Source organism: Cynocephalus volans, chromosome 14 (genome assembly GCF_027409185.1).
Source record: "Cynocephalus volans isolate mCynVol1 chromosome 14, mCynVol1.pri, whole genome shotgun sequence".
In the NCBI taxonomy this organism is placed as follows: Eukaryota; Metazoa; Chordata; class Mammalia; order Dermoptera; family Cynocephalidae; genus Cynocephalus; species Cynocephalus volans.
In genome coordinates, this window is record NC_084473.1 from 71,089,893 (window position 1) to 71,105,338 (window position 15,446).

The window sequence follows — 15,446 nt, forward strand, 5'->3', positions numbered from 1 at the left end:
AGGTAAAGGCTATCCCCTATCTCTCGTCCAAGAAGGAATCCCCAGGGCAAGGGCAACAGTTGGGCAGAAGTTGAAACACATCAATGCTGGTGGGTCCTGGAGACCAAGGTTTGGTCCCTGCTGCCTGGGCTGAGCCTCAGAGAGAAGGCAGCATCCCTCACGGGTCTGTGGATCTGAGAGCAGAGAGGACCTGTGTCTTGCTTCCCAGGGAGAAAGAGAATGGCTGCTGCATGTAATTGGGCCAAGAGGGCCCTAAACAAGCTTGCTGAGGCAGCATTAAGAGACAGAGAGGCTTTGGTCTCCATGTGACCTGCAGGCACTGACAACCAAGGACCAGATGGGACAAAGACAGATGACATCAAGCCTAGGGGCCTTTGTAGATCCTTAAGAGTCTAGAATCCTTCACTCCACCCCACCGTGACCCCAAAATGGAAACTGTGAAGGAAACTCAGAACCAACTGGGATTAAGTGTCTGCGCCTTTTTAAAAATGGGGCTCAAAATATAGATGAAGAGTTTTAGAAATAAACTGATGTTTCTTATACCCTTGAGTTTAGGGGCTGACACTGGTATTCTTGAGGATAGATTTTTAAGAAAACAGTGTTGGGGAAATGCACTATTTAAAACATCAGTTTTAGAAGAGAAGCCTGGGCAGCTAAGGCAGCACCTTCATCCTTCCTTGGGCTTAGCGCATGTTATAGATCCCTGCCCTGAAATTAAATGTGATTGTTCCTTAAGGCTGGGGTTGAACTTGCATCCCAGTTTTCCTTGCATAGTCACCATCTGCCCCTGTTGTCTTGGCTTCATTGTTAGTTGTGCCCCCTTTCATTCTCAAAAGGGTTCCATTTGGGGCAATAAATTAGGCGGCTATTCTGCTTAAGATTTGAAAAAGGAGAGTAATCCCATGGGTGGGCTGACTCTGAGCTGGGTTCTGTGAAACAGAAAGTAAGGCTTTCCAGGCAGGTATGGCTGGAGGCCAGCAGGGCCATGGAGTGGAGTCTCCAGAGGGCAGAGAACCTCAGATGGACGGAAACAGGTCAGGTCAGGGGCAGATGGTGCATTGTGAGAGATGTCACAGTGAGGTTGAACGTCAGGTGCTGGGTAGAGTTAAGAGGACAGTGGTTGGGTCACAGTGGATGTTTGAATTTAATATTCCAGAGATGGAGCAGCACAGTGTAACTAACAGTGAGGCCCAGGTTATGACCATGGGTGCAGGAGGGAGAAACAGAGGCCTGATTGTGTTTGGGGAGGAGGATTGGGCAGTTGGGGAGAAACACGGCAGGGGGCTTGTCTCCACTCTTTTACTTCATTTGAATTTTGAATGTTGTGACTGTATTATCTCTTTTTTAAAAAATCTATAAATAAAATTAAAATTTAAAGGAATCCAGGCTACTTTGTCTATGGATTCTTCCAGATCAATTGTGGAATTGTTTTATCAAGTTTTTAAAACCCCATGGTAAGACAAATGGCTTTTAAACATTTGAAAAGATGCTCTTCAACCTCACTCATTTAAACAAAAAGAAAGCAAATTAGCGTCACAATGAAATACTGCTGCTCACTTTTTCGATAGGCGAATATCAAGAAGCTTCACAACAGAGAGAGTAGAGGGCAGTGGGCCTCACATGCATGCTTTCTCACCAGACCACAGAGGGGCACAGCCTCAGTTAGACCACTTTGGCAATATTTATACAACCTTATTTATTTATTTATTTATGTATTTTGCGTGACTGGCCAGTATGGAGATCGAAACACTTGACCTTGTTGTAACACCACACTCTAACCAAATTATTTATACAACTTTAAAATGCACAAACCTTTTAGTAGCAGCAATTCTTTGTCTAGAAAGTTGTCTTACAGATACACTCCCACCTGTGGACAAAGACAGATATGTGTTTTGGGGCAGTTACTCACCTTCTGTACTTGGATCAATGGGTTATGGTGGGAAATAAATAACATAATATGTGAAAAGGATTTTAACAAGATCCTGGCACATAGTAGGTGTTCAGTAAATGCCAGCTGTTATTATTACAGCATTGTTCGTGGCAGCCAAACACTGATTTTTTTTTTTTTTTTTTTTTTTTTGTCGTTTTTTCGTGACCAGCACTCAGCCAGTGAGTGCACCGGTCAGTCCTATATAGGATCCGAACCCGCGGCGGGAGCGTCGCCGCGCTCCCAGCGCAGCACTCTACCAAGTGCGCCACGGGCTCGGCCCCAAACACTGATTTTAAAAAAACAAGTTTTGTCTGTACCTTGGAAAACCATCAAGCTTTTAAATAGAATGACAATACTCTTTAATCAGTGCTATAGAATGAGTTTTTAGAAATATTAAGTGGAATAAAAGCAAAGTATAGAAGAGTGCTTACGTTTGCCCTCATTCATGTGTAGGGTGTGCTTTTGGGTACATTGTCTCTCCAGGGAAGAAGTCACAGAAACTGGTTTAGTGGTGCTTCCTGGGAGGGGAAGAAGGAGGCAGGGGCTCAGGGACCACCATATGACCTCTTGTACCTTTTCTATTGTCCACCATAGAGATGTATGCCATATCCAAAAACAATTAAATAAATTCTACTTCTAGGTGCGTACACAAAAGAATTAAAAGTCAGGACTCAAACTACTTACAAGCCAATTTGCATAGCAGCATTCTTCACAATAGCTAAAAGTGGAAACAACTCAAATGTCCATGAACACATGAATGGATAAACAAAATGTAGTATATATGTACAGTGGAATATTATTTAGCCTTAAAAAAGAGTGAAATTCTGACACATGCTACAACATGAATGAACTTTGAGAACATTATGCTCAGTGAAATAAGCCAGACATAAAAGGACAAATACTGTATGACTCCATTTATATGAGGCACGTAGAATAGTCAGATTCATAGAGATAGAAAGTAGATCAATGGTTACCAGGAGCTGGGGGAGGGGAAAATGGAGAGTTATTGTTTAATGGGTAAAGAGTTTCAGTTGAGGATGATGAAATAGTTCTGGAGGTGATGGTCGTTCAACAATGGGACTGTCCTTAATGCCACTGAACTGTATATTCAAAAATGGTTAAAATGATAAATTTTATGTTGTGTTTATTTTACTACAAAAAAAAATCTAATAATAAAATTATCTCTTTATTACTTTGATTGGAGTTATGTTAAATGTAACTATATTGAATGAGTCACAGCAGAGAACAGTCCTATCCAAAACAGTACTCTTGGTCTCCAAATCCTGACATTTTCTATGCTGGGTGGACTTGCTCTGATCTGCTGGCTGGCTTTTGGGGGATTTGGAATACAGAGCAAGGGTAAAGGGCTGAACCAGGACTAGGGAAGGAGAACAGCTTCATCAAAGACAAGGGAGAAAAAGGAAGGGAGAGATGACAGGTGGGGACTGAAGCACAGAAATTACCACCTGGCCATGTGGACTTTCTCCATGAGGAAAGGGGGTAAGTGAGGTAGGAGTGGGGAAGGGTTTTGATAGGGGTGGAAAAGGTTGGCCTTTGAGGGGAATCACTGAGGGTCAGACCAGGGGCCTATAAAAGAATCACCACATTCCACCAAGGACCCTGGTGAGGCTGGAGATCACAAATGTGTAGAGCGAATTTTCCTACTCCTCTCACCCCTTCTGCCTCCCAAGCGACAACCCTGAAGGGTTGGAGGCCCCTGTTAGCTAAATAAGTGAGGAATAGTAGAAACCAGGGACGTCCCATCCAGACCACCATCCATCATAAGCTTCCCTTCTTCAGGCATACCGAACAGGGGATAGGAAGGGGCCTGAACTTTAAATCAGGATTGAAGTCTGGACTATTACATGGGACCGGACATCATAATTATTGAAATGACTAGCCCCACCCACGCCGCCACTGCCCATCCAGACCAGTGACGGAAGCCAGCCTGAAGCCCAGGATCCTGAGGGATGGAGTCCAGGACAGCCCCGCCCCCACCTGCAGCTAGATCCTAGAAGATATTTATTAACCACGTTTATTTCTTTGTGTGTGACTTATCTGCTCATGTCCTTCACCAAATTTCAGCTTAGTTTTTTTTATTCATTTTTAAGAGTTCTTTTTGCAATAAGGATTTTAATCTTTGTGTGTTTTTTTTTAAAAAAGTAGTAAAAAAATGTTATTGAAATGAGACTGAGACCAAGGGTGACCAGAACAATCATGTGACTTGCCTAAATTTCATTCAGAAGCAGAATAAGATCTAGCCCCACCTAATAAATTTTAAAAAGCAGCAGCAAGAGGCAAAAAATAAAGTTGCTTTCTGATTTTGCCCTATAAATCATGCTTCCTCTGTAGAACAGTTGCACAGTATTTTATCTTCAATTGTTAAAGAACATGCATATGTCTTGCATCTCCCACTAATTGTAAGCTCTCTGAGGGCAGGGCCCATGTGCTATTAATCCTCATATTGCTCCCAAAGCCTAGCAAAGTGCCTTCCATGTACACAGTAGACACTGAAATGGCTGCTGACTGAATTGCAGACGAAGAGGGATTACCCCACATGAGGCAGCACCATGCCATTACTATTATTACACCATGCCTGGCACAGAGCAGGTGAGTAATAAGTCCTGGTTGAGTTGAACTGACTCTTCCTAAAGAGAGAGTCTGTGTTCTAGGAAGTCTGATATAAAATAAGGTTGAAGATTTCCCAGACTTAGGGTAAGAGGGGCATAAATGCAGTAGGTGTGGATGGTCATTTTCTGTTTCTCTGTTAGGGCTACTCTGTTCTGGAGTAAGGAGAGGAAGGCTAATATACAAGGGGAGAGCTCAGCCCAACCCAGCTCAAACCAAAATTAGAGGTCTGAACCCATTTTTGAGTAAGAGAATCTTAAAGGTTTCCTGTCTTCAAAATTATATAAAATCATCCAAATTGTGTACTTCGGAGATAACAATTAGCAGAAGAAACACGCAGCCCAACTTTTAAGATAAGGAAGTAGATCCCAAGCAGCTCAAGAAACAAACTTTTCTACAGATGAAGGCTGAGAAAAGGAAACCCAAGACCAGTTGATTCTGGTTTGGGGAATGGTAACATTGGAGAACACACTCTACAGTACAATTCTTTTGACAACATCATTTTGTGCTAAAGTATCTCCTTTGTTGACATGGCCACCTTCCCTGTGCATAGTGCTGTGGAGGTTTAAAAAAAAAAGATGTTTGAGGGTCTTTATTACTAAGTGTTTAGTAACTGCCTCTCTGGGAAGATAAACTTGACTGGAGGGAGGTGGGCAGGCATTTCAGTCAAGCAGCAAGCTGCTTACCAAGCACCTTTGATGGATGGGGAAAGATGACTCTCCTGATTCACCTCAAATAAGTGGGGGATTGGGGGGAGGAGCATAGCTGGTGGTCTTCAGGGTACTCGTGGGAACATCCGTCAGCTCATGAGCTCACAGCTGAATTCCAAATCCCAAATGCCTGCTTGGAGGGAAGATAAAACACCCTTTCTCAAGGACAGAAGCCCCACAAGCTAAGAGCACTGGGTTTCTGAGAATTTCATCCAGGGCTGGGCGACCCTTTCTTTGAAAAGCCAACTGATCTCCAGGAATCCTGGTACATAAGAACTACACAGCCTGTTACTCCAAGGGAGGGACATATGGTCTAGCTCCCTGGCTTCTCACGCATTCCCTCCCGTTCATTCCTTGCAGACCCCAAAAAGCAGATTCTTGGTAAAAAGGATGTTTTCGTTGGGCCAGCAAGTTTAGTTAAAGTGGGGAGTTTTACACAAGCCCCATGTTGTCTGGACTCCTAGGAGATTCAGGGAAGATGCTATAAATAAATTGAATTGGAAGAAGTGTGAAGTAGGCACAAGACCAACCACTGTGACTTCCATGGCTCAGGAGCACGGGATTTAAGGGGGTAGTAAGAACTCTGTACAGAGAATATAATTAGATATAGATCTCAGTCTCTCACTGTAGAAGTCTAACACTGCATAGGTGTGCACGCACATTCATGCTCCCCTCTCTAAAGGAGAGGAGACTGGAGGGTGCGGGACAGGGGAGCGCAAAGTAGCAACACTACTACAGGACATCCTCATCATTCTGTTATTTATCCTCTACTAGGGTGGAATAGGTATAGACTAATTTAAATAATCAGGTTGCCCCTTATCTTTGCTCTATAAGTCTTTTGCAAGTCGTTAGCAAAAAGCAATACAATTCTCACCTAACCCTAGATATGCTGGGGATTCCTGCCTATATGACTCAGCTTGTTCATTCACCTCCCCAAACCATAACTTACAACCAAGCTTTAACTCCGTGTATTTAAAATCCACTCTACTCACCCCGAGTTCAGTGGCCCGTGGCTCCTGGGATCTTCAATCTAGTATTTTTAGGGTGGGCCTTGAAGTTGGAACCCACCCACCTCTCCTTTTTCCTACCTCTGCTATTAACATAGCCCCTCCCCATTGCCTCACCAACCATTTTGGAACTGAAAAGTCTTTGTCTATTCATAGAAAGTGCAAGAGTAACATTCGTTTTATGTTTTTTAATCTAATGTCTGCGTCTTCACTGGTTTTCATTGGCTTATCTAATCAGCGCATCCTAGGGAGGTTTATTACTTGCCTGTTTAGCTTGTCCAAGCACAACAGAGCCAAGGCATTTACCCAGGGAGGGGATGGGGGGGGCACAGTGCGTGGGGGGGGGCACAGTGCGTGCGTGCGTGCGTGCATGCGTGTGTGTGTGTGTGTGTGTGTGTGTGTGTGTGTGTGTGTGTGCGCATTTTAATGAAGTCAAATTTATCCATATTTTCCTTTAAGGTTTCTAGTTTTGTTGCCATCTTAGAAAAGCTTTAGTCATCCCCAAGTTTATATAGTTCTTTTCTGGTTTTGTTTTTTATATTTAAATATTCAATCTGTCTGGACTTTTAATTTGCTGTATGGCATAAGAAAACAATTAAACTTTATTGTTTTTCACAAGTGTTCCATCACCATTTGTCAAATTATGTATCCTGTACCCACTGGTTTGAAATGCTACCTTGATCACACACTAAATGTTTCTGGTGCTTGAGTCTGTTTTCAGCCAACTGTCCTGACATTAGGTCCTGTACTCAGTTTCCCTTTCCTACCATCCACTCACCCTTCAAACTGCCATGTTCTGATTTCTGACCCCTACCAGGCCACAAACATTTCTGTGCAAAGCTCATTAGCAAACTCCTAAAAGAGTCCAAAGTTACTGGACTCTTTTCAGGTCTTTTCTTGATAAACATCTCCTTTATGTCTGACATTATTGACGATCTGTTACTTCTTTTGTTTGGGGTCGTTTTGTCTATTTGTTTTGCTGTGGTATATTTTGGGACTTCTGGGCCATTGGGTATGTGCCTCTTCATCTTTGCTAAATAACGCCACATCTTCCCAGAGTGGTTATAGCAGTTTACACCCTCACCAGCAGTTGTGAGCCTAAGTGGATTATTTAAGGACAAGATCTGGGATGCTCTGGTTTTCTGCTCCCAGGCATTTGCTCAGTGTCCCCTTCATGCATTCTCCCCACAAATCTCCTCTTCTCTCCTGTGAGCAAGAGTTTTACTGCTGGCTTAAGCCAACCCTACCACCATCACCACACTCCCCCCAATACAAACCAATAGAGAGCTTTAAAGACTCACCATCCTACTACATCATTTTTGCATTTTTGATTTTGTTCCAAAATCACCAGTTGCTTCCAAGTGCAGTCAAATAAAGTCTGAATTCCTCGGATTAAAACAGAAGGCCTTTCCTGCCTGACTTCCTTATTCCTTCCCAGCCTTTTCTTCCCACCCTCCCTCCCCAAAGGAGCAGACTTGAATCCAGCCAAGGGGACCCGTCCTGCTAGTGGGGGTGTAAACCAGTACAGACATTCTGTGAAAACAATGTGGCAATATTTACTAAAGATGAAAATACATATACCAAATGGCCAAAAAATTTCACTCCTTAGAGAATCTTTTGTGCATGTGTACCAGGGCACATGAACAGGGAAGAATGTTTTTATAGCATAGTTTGCAGGCACTCATACTTGGAAGCAACCCGAATGTCCATCAAGAGTAGAATGAATAAGAAGTTCCAGTCTCTACCATTCCTCACTCTGCTCCCACTCCCCTGAACTTACAGGAGCATGTCACTTTTCCAGATAACTTATCTTCATTTAAAACAGGAGCCCAACTACTTACTATCCAAAATATGACAGTATTTCAAAAAGTTCATGAAAAGATTTATATTGTCTTTTAATTCTATTTTTCCATGAACTTTTTGAAGTAACCTCATAGAAAGTCAGGATTTTTTTTTCCACCAAAAAATGTATTTCCAATATCACTGTGTTAATATGTATGAAAACTCTAACAAGGTGTAGTCATGTTTTGTCATTTGTTAATCTAAGAGCTCCTTTTTGTTTTTTGCTTTTTAATTCATTTCTTAAAATTTATATATGGTAAAATCCTTTTTCTTTCTTTTTTTTTTTTGTGGTTTTCAGTTCTGCATGTATTAACAAATTCATATAGCCTATCCTTTACTTTTTTATTTTTTACAAAAGGAGTATCAAGACGGGTTAAAGGCAATTGATTTATCTTAGATTTTGTTCACTGGGGCTTTGTAAAACAAAGTTTGATTTCACAACTTGGTAGGCAAGTTGTGTTTACCCCATGAATTCATGAAAGCTCAGTTCCACCTATTGGTGCCTGCTCAGTTGCTTGAGTAGGCCCTGATTACCTGCCAGGATGACCAGTCCTGGGGTTACCCTTTCTACCAAAATCAGAAGGGTCTCTTCTGGCAAAGCAAGCTGGGCTTCTACTCTCTACAGAAACTTGACAAGCCATTACTGCAGCTAAAAGGCCCAGCCAAGACTATTTTTAAACATGGTGCCTTTGGCTGTCAAGTATGTGGCGACCTAAAATTCTACTCTCTGAGACAGGAGAGTCAGCCATATCCGAGCTACCTTGTCTCCTAGAAAGTGTCAGGATTTGGTGGCCTAAGCACTGGGAGAGAGTGAACACTTATTTCCTCACTTCTCTGTGAAGGGCAGGGAACACTGGCCGATTAGTAATAATATAGTTTTCAAAGTACATTAAATCAGCTAAGTTAGCTGTTTAACCATAAATTTAGCATTCCATTTATTCTGACATTATGCAAAAAAAAAAAAAAATCCAAATTTTCATTGATAGGAAATAAAAACTTAGAAATAACAAACATGCCATCTTAACAAGACCAACCACTATCACACTCAATATTTCCCCCCTCCCCACCCCAATTGTTTCAATCTTTCTACTTCAGTGAGCAACTTCACAGAACTGAGATGCTTGGCCTCACCAAGATAGGGAGATTTATGGCCCGCCTCTCTGGGGTGGGTAGAAATCAACATTTCCTACAACTCCCAGGTGATGCTGATGCTGTTGGTCAGGGAACCACACTTTGTGAATCACTGATCTAAATCCAATTAACAATTTATAGGGAATTCAGAGGACAGAAGAACCTGTTAACAGCACGAGGATGCAATTTTTTAAAAAATTCCAGACTTTGAGAAATAGTTTCTGCACCAAGTAAATTGTAAGGAAAAATCAAGCAAGCAAGAAAGAAGCTAGAGACAAAAGGAGACTTAGGCATGGAGACAAAGCCAAGATGGCGGCCCAGTCAGACTACAAGCCTCTCCTGTGCACAAGCTAGATGTCAACATCTACCAGATTCTGCCCCAGGCCTCCAACAGTGGCTACTTGCTGGAATTGGGGCCAGTCTGTTTAGACTGGTCACTTCAAAGGGGAAGCTTGCCTATATCAACTTGAGTGTAAAATATCCGGAGAGCTCTTTGCTCAAGCACCAGTAGAATAATATCCTGGCATTACCAAGGAAACAGTGACAGTTTCCAGCTTCTACTTTGTAAGGTAGTTCCAACTGGGCAGGCATATTGCTTTTATTGGGATTGGATTCATAGATCAAGGTGATACCTTCGTAGTATCTCCTTGCAAAATCACCTCAAGTGGGTAAAGCAGGTATCTGAGATATACAAAGAATCTCTGACAATGGACACTCATCCCAAGTTGGATCTTGGCATCAAGGAAGAACAGACCATCAAGTTGAGTAATGGAAACATTACAGCCAAGAGATGATGTGTTTCTAAGCCCAGAAATGCAAAGAACTGGAGGCCTAAGTTTACTCCCAACCCTACCTGGAGGCAAGTCACTCTTCCCTCTCCAGCATCTGAGGTTGCTATCAGCAATCCTGTCACCTCCCCAGCTGTTCCAACTCTAATTATGGAGGTAGAGATGTGGATATGCTTTCAAGCTGGGACTCTCCTGCTCCCATCATGACACCAGCACCAGCTCCAGTCTCTGTGAACAATGACTTGGAGAGACTTTAGCACTGTATCCAACTCTGTTCCAATCCTGGCACCATAGCCATCCAATTGAGTCTAGATCTGAATAGCACTGGCAGGACATTCAGGACAGACTTGAAGAATAAAAATGATTTTGAGAAGACAGAGAAGAAAACCTCACCTTTGAGGAAGAAAATGAAGGAGATGCAGAAGGTGGATCTGGTAAAAGAAAGAGACTTTTTTTCCTAAAGAATTATGATGTATGACGTACAGTTTGGGGGATGATGAGAATCCTTACACTGAGCCAGTGAATATTCTTGAAGACCTTGTCATAGACTTCATCAATGAAATTATGAACTTCCAATGCCAATTGGAAGACAAGGTCAAGTACAAGTTGAAGATACTGTCTTTTTGATTTGAAAGGAGCCAAAGAAGTTTGCCAGTGTTAAAGACTTGTTTACTATAAAGAACTGAAATAAGCTAGAGAAGCATTTGATGAAGCCAACTATGGATTTTGACACTTTTTGTACTTTCTGAAGCTTCATTATCTTCTGGAGCAACCAAATATATTAGCTGAATATTTTCTACAGCAAGGCCCTGATATCTAACCATGTAAATGAAAGACAGAGAAACACAAAGTTTTCATATCTTCAATTTTAGAGTGTTATTTGAGACTTTAATTGCCCGCCTTTATATTACCATACTTGAATTTCTTATTTGGTTTTAATGTCCACACATAAAGTACCTTGCAAACCATGTGGTTACTTTTGACTTTTGACTATCTAAATGATAAAGAAGTATTTCTATTAGGTGTCTTTGTGCCATTATAAACTATATTACAGCTGTAATATGTAAAATCCAGATGGTACCTTTGACCTATCATAGCAGAGTCATAGCTGTTTCATGTATTTTCTAGTTTTTAGACAACACTAATCTGACAGATTATTAAAGATAGTGAGCTGGTCGGTGTTTCTTTTAAGTAGATATTAAGAAATTAGTCTTTTGTAAGAATGATTGTATTTTTTAAAAGATAAAAGATAATTTCTTTTAATATTCTTTTCTTCATCTAGCGTTTTTGGTTTGTTTGTTTTTTTCCTTTTTGGTGGCTGGCTGGTATTGGGATCCAAACCCTTGACCTTGGTGTTATCAGCACCACGTTCTCCCAAGTTAGCTAACCATCTAACCCAGGAAGTGAGTTTTTGGAGAAACTAAGTTCTATGTAAATGCTTCAGTGTTGGACAGCTTTTTTTTTTTTTTAAGCTTTGGGGTTTACCTATACTATTTGTCAAGTTTTATGCGAATTTATTTTCCCAGATCAAAGTTTCTAAAAACAAATGCTTTTAGTAGTAGCTGGAATGGGATTGCTTAAAAAGTTGATGGAAGAATAAGCATTTGGGGTATTGTTTTATTAATGTATTTGTTAATACTGTTCATTAAGGAAATGCATATTTGACTAAAAGCCTATGTGACTACGGAAACCACTTTTGTAGTTCAGAATATACAGGTTTTGTATGTAGCAATATTGTATTAAATTATTACTGCATGTAGCTTATATTAAGGATTGAAATCGCATTTAAAGGGATCAATGAATGTTACTCTTTGTGAAACTAAACGTATTGTGTGCCACTTATAAACATTATCTATAAATCAGTACTTGGAAAAGTTCTACTTTCTTCACCTATTGATGCCAGAAATAAAGTACAAAAAATTAAACAAAAAAAGAAAAATGAACTCGAGAGCACAAATCTTTGAGACAGCTTGGAAACCCCTTCCCTTCCCAGAACTTAAATTACGGACAACCTTTTTCTTAGCCCCCATTACATTCAAGCTGATTTGTATCATTCTCCTTTGTTGTTACTTGCTGTGAAGCCAAGAGAGTATCTGCCATCTCCTGCTCATTAACAAGATGGGAAATGGTGGATCTTATCATACTGGTGGCCAACAATGAAGGGCTCAGAAAGCCAGGGGCAAATGACCTCTAATGTCTGTAAAATTCTTCTCCACCACTGAAATTCCTCAGTAGAGCTGGACAGTTAGCTCAGCTGGTTAGAGCACAGCCTTGTAACACCAAGGTCAAGGGTTCGGTTCTCTGTACTGATCAGCCACCAAAAAAAAAAAAATTGATTAAGCTCCTCAAACTTATTTCAGAGTTATCTCATGGCCCTTGTGTGACCTTTATGAAGTACTATTTAGCAATTTCAAAGGACAAAAAAAAAACCTTGCTACTTCCTAAGCCAATTCTCTGAAAATGGATAGACTGACCTCAGTGTTCATATATCCAGAACTTAAACAGGGATGGGCATGGAGAGACCCTTTCCTGGTCCTTGTTACATGCCCTCCTTCACCACATCCAGTGCTGGTGCAGCTCCATCTCCTTCTTGAGTGTTTACAAATCTCTTCCTATGATGAGGGGGTCATGTTGGTGGCATCTCCACTATTCTTGTCTGTTTGTTGAAAAGTGCAACATCTTCGGCCAGTGGGTGTGGCTTGGATGAAGGAAATTTGAGAGGCTGTTCTAAGTTATATTCTAGAAAAGTCTTTATTTTCTTGTAGCTCCAAGCAAGGCTTTACTTTGCATTTGTCCCCATTATTTGATTTAAAATCAAATGGTTTAGTTCTTAACCTCACCTGTGGAACAGAGCAGTTGAAAGCACTTAACTCTTGTTCAGTACCCATGTTGCCTTGCTGCCTGGTATCTGTCTGGCCCTTTTCCATAAACATTTTTTTCCCTATTCCTTTAGCACCTCAGTAGAAATCCGTTACATCTCTCATCATTTGTAGAGTTGGAGTCACAGCTTCAGCTACTTGACAGGTTTCCCAAAGTGAAGGCTTTGACACCCACCTCCTAGAGTGCCTCAAAAGCAAGTTACTCTGTCACCACCTTCCTTTCCCTCTTTCCTACCTTTCCTGTGCAGTGCTTCCAAGAGAGCTCCCTTCCTCAGGTCAGTGGGTGCTATTTGGTTTGTTAATGGACAATTTGAGGAAGAAATAAGAAGATACAATTTCTTTCCTTAGCACCTACTTGGATGCTTACACTCTGAATGAAGAAAATTCTTGTATTTAGTTTCAAAATATATTCTCTCTCCTTGACTTGCATCTTTTTATCTCTTCCTAACTTTGAGTCCATTTGTTTTTCATTGCACTCCCCTTCTAGGCAGCTCTATTCTCACAGAACAATGGCAGGGCATCTTTAAATTCCAACAGAAAACACTAAAAGGAAAATCTCTACTATCACTAGTGACTAAGTACTGGGAACCTATGTTCACAATCTTCCTCCATGTTGTGTTCATTGTATTCTCAAGATAACATATTATGTACTTGAATTGCCGACATAATGAAAAGAAGTTTAAGAAGAATGCATATAAAGCATATATTGTTTTGGTGCAATAATGGTAACAGAATATGCGGGGAAAGGGACTCAAAAGACATAACTATTTTAGTATACAGTCTTTGTCTTGAACTTTACCCAAATACACATACTGTAAAACAAAACAAAACGTTTATAAGACAATCAGAGAAATTAAACAATGGATATTTGATGAATTTTTTTAGGTGTGATAATGATATTGTAGTTTTCTTTTTTTAAGAGCGCTATCTTTTAGGAATACTAAAATACTTTGGGATGAAATGTCTGGAATTTGCTTCAAAATAATCTTGGGGGAGAGGGGAGTGAAGAGGAGATATAAATGACATAAGATCAGCTGTGAAACAAAAATATGGCACATGGAGTTTCATTACACTCTACTCTCCACATTTGTAAGTTAAAAATTTCCATAATAAAAAGTAATAAACACAGGGCGAGAGACATATATTTACTCTGGCACTGGTCATTTGAGAAAGGAGAGTCCAATTCCCACACCCAAACACCACAGCCTTCTGGAGAGGAACAGACGCCAAACATCCCAAGCTCTCCCTCTGAGGGCCTTAGCAGAAGAGGCTGTCTGTCCTTGGGAGCAGTGGTACTTGTTTTGACCAGCACACGTGATAGAGATGGAGGAGGCTGGGTGAATGGACATGCTTCTGCATATACATAGAGGAGGAGCTGACTACATGTGGTGTTATGTTACACCCACAGAGAAGCAGGAGGGGCCACTCACCTTTAGACCCTGAGTTCTCTAGGTACCCTGGGCCTACTTAACAGGTACCAAGATTATCAGTGCTACAAAGCTTCCCCAACTTGACACCTGGGCTGTGAAGCATACCTGCTGTTTATTCCCATTCAGCCCCAAGGCTGAGCAGGGCAGAACCTTAGCTCTGGGAACTTGCACATTCCCTAGGATTAGCCAGCAGCAGATTCGGGTCTTTGTGTTGCCCCCACCCCTGGTCCCCACTGTGGGGCAGCACAGAAAACATGAATCAAGAGTTGAACTCAAATTGAGGGGGAGAGTAAGGGGGATGCCACCAGGTTTAAACTGTCCCTCAGTCTTGACCTGCTAAGAGTAGGAGGAAACAGTGCCTGGATGGTAGAAAATAAGATAGTAACGACCCATAGAAACAAGCTGAAAGCTGGGGCACCAAGGATTACTTATCCTTTGGGGCTCAAAATACGATTATTTCTGTCACTAGTGTACATGTTGGGAATATGGATACTTGTACTTCATTTCCTTTTCATTTGTTAATATAAGCCTCTCATAGGTATCCTTTTTTATTGAGCGCCTGTGTCAAGCATGCTATCTCATTTATTTTTTCCTATGATTACCTGAGGAATACTACCCGCAGACGGTGCTACTGTCCTCATATTACAGATAGAGAAATTGAAGCTGAGAGGTTAAACAACTTCACCATGTTCACACAGCTCATTAATGGAAGAGTTGCGATATGAACCCTATTCTTACTTCACAAAGCTACCTCCATGATGGGGAAGCTGATGTTGGTCCTGGGAATCTGCCCAACAACCCCCAAAAAGAGAGGGGCTTCTAGGGGACAGAGTTGAGAATGTTCATACCCTGCCCCTGCCAACAGCCGGCTAGTCTGTTTGGTTCTATCGCACTGGCAGTTCCGGGTTTGAATGGATCAAAGGTGACTGTTACCACACTATGTACCACCCCTGGTACACAGAGTGCCTTACCAGGCCTCTCCTCCACCATCACATCCCAGTTTCCAGAAATCACTCCCATTGTCATCTGCCTGGTCATCCCCTGGCCATCCACCTCCACAATTCCGCAAGAACTGATGCCACCTGGGACACAGTAGTGCAT

At 41.5% G+C, this 15,446-nt stretch overlaps 1 protein-coding gene and 2 pseudogenes across 1 annotated transcript in view; 2 read left to right on the forward strand and 1 right to left on the reverse strand.

The window, feature by feature from the left end:
* The window catches only part of SLC4A5 (solute carrier family 4 member 5), a 102,705-nt gene extending 100,843 nt beyond the window's left edge, over window positions 1-1,862 (reverse strand). The window contains exon 1 of the mRNA XM_063078607.1: window positions 1,813-1,862. The gene's annotated coding sequence lies outside the window, so the exon portion shown is untranslated. The remainder of the gene's footprint in view (window positions 1-1,812) is intronic.
* A 7,695-nt stretch (window positions 1,863-9,557) lies between these two features.
* LOC134363451 (adaptin ear-binding coat-associated protein 1-like) lies at window positions 9,558-10,342 on the forward strand (annotated as a pseudogene).
* Window positions 10,343-10,421: 79 nt separating this feature from the next.
* Window positions 10,422-10,766, forward strand: LOC134362563 (transcription initiation factor TFIID subunit 13-like; annotated as a pseudogene).
* The last annotated feature ends 4,680 nt before the right edge of the window (window positions 10,767-15,446 follow it).